The following is a 6,673-nucleotide window of genomic DNA, read 5'->3' as shown; positions in this document are numbered from 1 at the left end:
ATTTCAACCTTAAAATAAAGTAGTGACGGTTTGCATGATTATGATAAACAGATAACACAATTAACCTGCTCACGGCGTGATGACGTCAGCATCACACTTTTAATCCCATGTGGCGTACTTCATTCAACTATGAGACAATTAAACACTGGTTAATTATAAAAAATCACATATTTAAATATTACGGACGTTTACCTTGTGACAAAGATCTGTAAGAGAAACAAAAACTTGTTAGTTTTAATCAAACTGTTTCAGAGTTTGAGGTTAAATAAAGGAACGAGGATACGCAAGTTACGCAACTATGTTTAAAACCAATAAGAACATCTCCTAGCTTCAGTGGGGTACCCGTGGGGCAAAGGGGAAGGGGAAGCTGACTCTCTGTGAGAAGCCTTGCCCTTGCCACTCATGGTATGCTGGCCGTTCTGATATTCAATATATTTTTATGTTATTTTCGTACTTTTTAGTCCATTGTAAAGTGATTATCAAAAAGTGGGTTTAACTAAACACCAAAGATGTGACCTGCGTATGTGAAACTGAAGGAACTGAACCACAAACCAGCAACTATAGGCTGGCGAAGTTACGTAATAATCGGATTAACTACCATAGCAATAGGTGAAAACAATTTTTGAATATACCGCGCTACACTGAAACGTTCACGCGGTACCTCTGCATTGAACCATATCATGCTGATCACTTGCACCTGTAAGATTAGTATCTTTGAAAAGACCAGTATTGTATTCAATCAATGATTGCGGACATACACAGGTGATTAGTGTAACCTGCTTGTAGTGCAGCGCGATATGTTCAAAATTGTTTTAACCTATTGCTATGGTAATTAATCCGATTAATTACGTAACTTCGCCAGCGTATTGCGATGTCCTCCATGGAGCAAGAATGCAAAGCTTAGGATCTTGCAGAGAACAATGATATTGCTAAGAGTTGTGCCCAGCTTTGGCTGAAACACAATATCTAGCGTGGACATGATAAGAAGAAGAAGAAATTCATTTTTGACCATTTTCATCACAGCTCATCACATTGTTCCTTTTTGTTCCCGCTTGAAAGTTGCCCTGCCCTTGCCCCCTCTGAGAAAGTCCCGGGGGGGTACTCAGTACAAATGACCATACGGGGACGTGCCACAAACATGGGTAGCATTTTCGGCCTTCTGGTATATCAATGACCCCTTTTTCAAAGCCTATTTTGGTATATGAATGGGTCCTTTTTTTCAAAATTTTCCCAAAATTTTGGGAAAATTTGTAAAAACTAAGACAATTTTGGTTAAATTCGGCCAAAGATTTTGACTTTTGGTATATCAATGGGTCAAAATTTCTTGAAAAATTGGTATATTTATGGGTCCACTTCCAAAATCTCAGCGGCACGTCCCTACCAAAACCAAACTTGAGTACCCCGGGGAGTCCTAGCTTATGAACTTCGTTTATCATATACATTCGAAGAAAGATCACTATGATATGATATTATTTTACAAACTAAGACCACTTGGAATCATCATGAATTGCAACAGCCAATATTTGGATCCACATAACCACTATAATATAACTGACTCTAGAATTCTCGCTATTCGCAATAAGGGCGCCGCCAGCAGGTTTGCGATGTAATCGTGATGTATCATGGGAAAAGGTCGACATCCAAGTCCGCGCAATACGAATATTACCATGCTATTACATAGGAACACGTGACAATATTTTTTAGTTTGTCAAAATAAAGGTGTTACACGCGACTCGATACTCAATAATACTTAATAATGTGATTTGAAATGTGCACAATTAATTTGTTCTCTATCGATTTGCGTGTAATACCGTTATATTGACAAACTGAAAAATATTGTCACGTGTTGCTATGTAATAGCATGGTAATATTCGTATTGCGCGGACTTGGATGTCGACCTTTTCCCATGATACATCACGATTTTCCCATGATACATCACGATTACATCGCAAACCGCTGGCGGCGCCCTTATTGCGAATAGCGAGAATTGGTTCTCCTTTTGGAGCTTCTTGGATTTGGATACAACTTAAGATTATTGACCGCATGTCCGAAGCAAACCTGCCCACCCCTGGATATCTGTCCACTAAAAATAAAAAGAAAGCAACGGCTATGACTGTACTTCGGGTTATCCCCAGAAGTACATTGTATGCTATCGTATGGTAATATGCATGTAATTTGTGCCATGCTCTTATGATTCCTAACATTGGCGGTTGCACTGTTTTGGCGCCATTTCCATGTTGATATTGCATTCGTTTGTGACGGCCAATATTGGCGGGAAATTTGGGAGTTCCTGGTCAGAATGAACTTTTTTCTCTATAATATATACACGTTGCCTCTTCGCAAACCGTTTTGATTAGTGCATTAGACTATCAGTAATGGTGCGTGTTAAGGATTTGGAAGACTGGGAAAGAGACAAACATATTAAATTTGGGAATAAACCCTGTAAAATATTAAGGAATATGAAGTCATCTAAACGACACTATGAACTTTCCCCAGGGTCATACCAAGTTATTTTTAGTTTTTATGATACCTAGATGGTATAAAGCGGTTCAAACAATAAATAAATAACACAGTTTGCTAGCAAATACAAACTGTTTTACAGAAAACGTTTTGAAATGTCGGGTTACATAAACATGATAAAGGGTGTATGAACAGGGCATTAACACGCTTTACCGATGTAGGGTTATATTAAGGGTAAATGAAGGGTGTAAAACGTTTTGTCAAACATATTTTGAAAACTTGTTGCAAAACATTTCATGTTATTTTAGTGTTGACGCAATTTTAAAATGTTGTTTTAGTGTTGCTGTAAACGTATACATTTATATAACCCGATATTCAACATGTTCAAATGTTATTATACGTTGATTTGGCCAAAACCTAAACATATTTATGACCCATTTATCATGTTTATATGAAATTATGTCCTCTTTTAATTTCGAGCCAACAAATGAATAATAATAATAATAATTATCGTCAATGCGTATGCGCCAATCGTTATTATGAGCGGGGCTTCACGCAGCTGGGACATATAAACATGATAACACGCAGTAGTTTATACTGCATGCACGAGACGTGTCAGCAATCGTTCGATCGATGAACACATCTGAATTTTTCTGAAATTAAAGCACTTCTGGTTTAATCTTTTACGTGGTATTTTAATACACCATCATGCAAAAAGTATAAAGAAATTAGAGAAAAATGATGGCTTCGATGGAGCAAATCACAAATGATCTCTTTACTTTTGATAAAAAGTTAAGACTATGCTTGCGAGCAGTCTATTGTGATTATTTGTTAGTCGTTATAAAATCACGTGATATCTCTACCGACAACCCCAATGAAATCGGACATTCCTATCAGCGAAGATATTGAGTTCGTAAGTTATGGTATTATAAAATTGAAAATGATGAGATATCGGCCTTTAAAAATATTATTGACAATGTTGAGAGTAGGAATTACCTTGAAAAATGTTTAAAAAGTACAAGATGCCAGTTATATTCCGGTCTGAAACTATCAGAAAATATTTTAAACATTAATAACATCACAAATTTGCAACAAACCCAAATTGTGAAAAAAAATCACCCGGCAGATTTGTTGCAATTTCTGCATTTACGATCCTGCCCAAAAGTGTCTCCTTTCGATATTCCACATCACATTTTAGTATTTACTATAAACAAAACAAAAACGATCGGAAGAAGTAAATGTAATCGCCTCCATAGCTCAGTGGTTAGAGCACTGGTCTCGTAAACCAGGGGTCGTGAGTTCGACTCTCACTGAAGGCTTCTTCTTTTATGCTTATTTATTATTTATCTGACAAGGTGGCGAAAAAAAGAAGAAAAAAAGACGCTTTTTTTGTCAAAGTTACTATCAATGATCTCCCAAAAACATATTTGACATTTGTACCTGGGCATAGGATAAGGAGCTCTAAGGATAGAATTAAAAGCAGTTTTCTTTGTCAGTATGTTTTACTTCATTTGTTGGCTCGAAAGAGGACATAATTTGATCAGTGAAAATTACTAAAAACACTTTTATGGAAAACAAATAAGAATCTATTCTTTATGAAATCGCACAATATTGATTTGTGAAATGAACTAATAAGGACATCATTAGAGATCCGGCACTCCCAAACTATATTCCCCACACATGTCATTTTTAGCTGTTTCTGAATATATAGACTACAATGAATAAGTTATAAAAACTGCGTAAAAAATGTAATTCATACATGCATTCAAATCCAATTCGTCATGTTTTAATTTCTCCCATTTTGTCAATTGTACCAATTTTGTGACTTTTTTGTCAATTCGTAGGAAAACAAAACAAAATGAGAATTCCTTGTCCTACAAATGCCCAGGTACAAATGTCAAATAATTATGTTTTTGGGAGATCATTTTAACAAAATAGGAGCCTTGTTTTTTGTTCCCCATCTTGTTAGAAAATTGATAAATAATAACTAAGCATAAAAGAATAAGCCTCCAGTGAGAGTCGAACTCACGACCACTGGTTTACGAGACCAGTGCTCTAACCACTGAGCTATGGAGGCGCTTATATTTGCTTCTTTCGATCGTTTTTGTTTTGTTTAAGGTAAATAAATACTAAAATGTGACGTGGTATATCGAAAGGAGACACTTTTGGGCAGGGTCGTAATGGAGAAATTGCAAAAAATCTGCCCGGGGGTGATATTTTTCACAGTTTGGGTTTCTTGCAAATTTGTGATGTTAATCATGTTTAAAATATTGTCTGATAGTTTCAGACCGGAATATAACTGGCATCTTGTATTTTTTAAAAAACATTTTTCGAGGTAATTCTTACTCTCAACATTGTCAATAATATTTTCCAATTTGATAATACCATAACTTACGAACTCAATATCTTCGCTGATAGGAATGTCCGACCTCATTGGGGAAAACGGCGTTGTGGAGCAAAATATCTCTATATTTAAAATATGTAAAACACTCAAAATTTATAACCTGCCCAAAAGTGTCTCTTTTTGATATACCACGTCACAAAATGTCTGCTGTTACATCAACCGCCAGCTGATGCCTGTAAAGTAAAGCCAAGAATTGTCTGCTTTACAAATGCTAAATTCCGCTTTTCTCCGCTTTGTAATTTTAGCACATTTTTGCAGCCCGGCCAATGTGACGATCATTGCGATGTTGCAAAGTTGGGATGGGTGATTGGGCATCATGGCTGGAATGGGAGGTAGGACAGGCGCGTTGTACGGCAAATCTATGACGGATTTTACTTTATTTTGATGAATTTTGAAGACCCATTTCATTTAGTATTTTATTTATTTCTTTTCAATTCTAGGTCATTTTTGCTTATTTTTTATATTGTTTTCTCAGAAATGCGTTTTTCGCTTTACCTCCGAATTCCGCGATTTTCGCGGAATTTCCGCAACGCGGAGAATTCTTGGCTTTAGGGCCTACTGTAAAGCCTCTCCACAGACATAATTGCAATATGCACACAGTTGGTGCATCATGCAAATTGGAGACCAAAACATGCCTTTAAAAAACACGGGAATTTTTGTACTGATACATAATAGCACGCAATGATGACTCATCATTATTTATAGTTTGACAATATTTCATAAAGTAACTGAAAGATAGATCGAAAGAAAAGAATAAATAAACAAATAATAATGATTACCAAGTATCATAAAATGATAAATAACAGTCATAGTATGATCTAAGATGGTTTGATATTAGGCCTAATACTGAACATGGTATTAATTGATAAACAATTAGCATGCACCATAATAGTGTGGAGTAGAATTATTATAGCATGTATAGAGCTGAGAAAAAATCAAAGCTTAGGTAAGCATGGTAAGGCCAAGAAAATAAAAAAAACATGTTTCTCGTCCCCTCCTGCTTCCTTTTTTTTTTTAAAGATTTGCATTTTTCTTTTTATTTTGCAATCTTTCTGTCATAACTTTTTGTAAACATTATTTTGTAAATTAAATCAAATAGGCCTACTGGAACTAAAATTTGCAACTCACTTTAGTTGCAAATTTTAGTTCCAGTATTTCATTTAATTTACAAAATAATGTTTTGAACTACTGGATGAATAATCTACACCAAGATATAACTTTTTGTAAAGATACTAGAGAAGTTGCAACTTCTTCTTATAAGCCTTTACAATAGTATTAGAAGCATTTGTGAAGTGTTTTGTGATGACCAGAGGGGTTGGCATCTCAAATCAACAAAATAAAAAAAGCCTCTTCATGTTTTTCAGCTTCTAATCTTTACGCTATATAAAAAGGATATAAGCGTCTAAATAGGGCAATATAGGGCATTTTTTCAATAAAAAATAAAAAATAAAAAGCCCTCTTCCTCCTATTTTTCCAAAACCTGGACAAGAAACATGTTTTATTTTTACTTTGCCTAAAAAGAGTATAATATTATCTTTGGTTTTGTGGTCCATATTATAATAGTAATAGAAACAAATAAATGCTTCTAATGCCTATAATGTAAATGCAGGAAACAATTAATAATGACAGGTTATTAATGAATTATCATGCGCAATAGGCTATTCCAGTTGAAATCAATACACCCCCTGTGGAAGACATGACTTAATCTTCCACACAGAAGTGTGAATTTCAAATGGGGTTACCTGAATGGATGACTCCATTTGAAATCTACACCCCCTGTGTGGGAGATTGAGGCCATGTCTTCCATGC

At 35.3% G+C, this 6,673-nt stretch overlaps 2 non-coding genes across 2 annotated transcripts; one reads left to right on the top strand and one right to left on the bottom strand.

Annotated features, from left to right (window-relative positions):
- Nucleotides 1–3,706: 3,706 nt before the first annotated feature.
- Trnat-cgu (transfer RNA threonine (anticodon CGU)) lies at nucleotides 3,707–3,779 on the top strand. The gene has a single exon. It is a non-coding gene; the product is annotated as a tRNA-Thr (tRNA).
- Nucleotides 3,780–4,464: 685 nt separating this feature from the next.
- Trnat-cgu (transfer RNA threonine (anticodon CGU)) lies at nucleotides 4,465–4,537 on the bottom strand. The gene has a single exon. It is a non-coding gene; the product is annotated as a tRNA-Thr (tRNA).
- Nucleotides 4,538–6,673: the final 2,136 nt, after the last annotated feature.

This window comes from Amphiura filiformis, chromosome 13 (genome assembly GCF_039555335.1).
Source record: "Amphiura filiformis chromosome 13, Afil_fr2py, whole genome shotgun sequence".
NCBI classification, from domain to species: domain Eukaryota; kingdom Metazoa; phylum Echinodermata; class Ophiuroidea; order Amphilepidida; family Amphiuridae; genus Amphiura; species Amphiura filiformis.
Note: the sequence above shows the minus strand (reverse complement) of the source record. Positions and strands in the feature narration are given on the sequence as shown.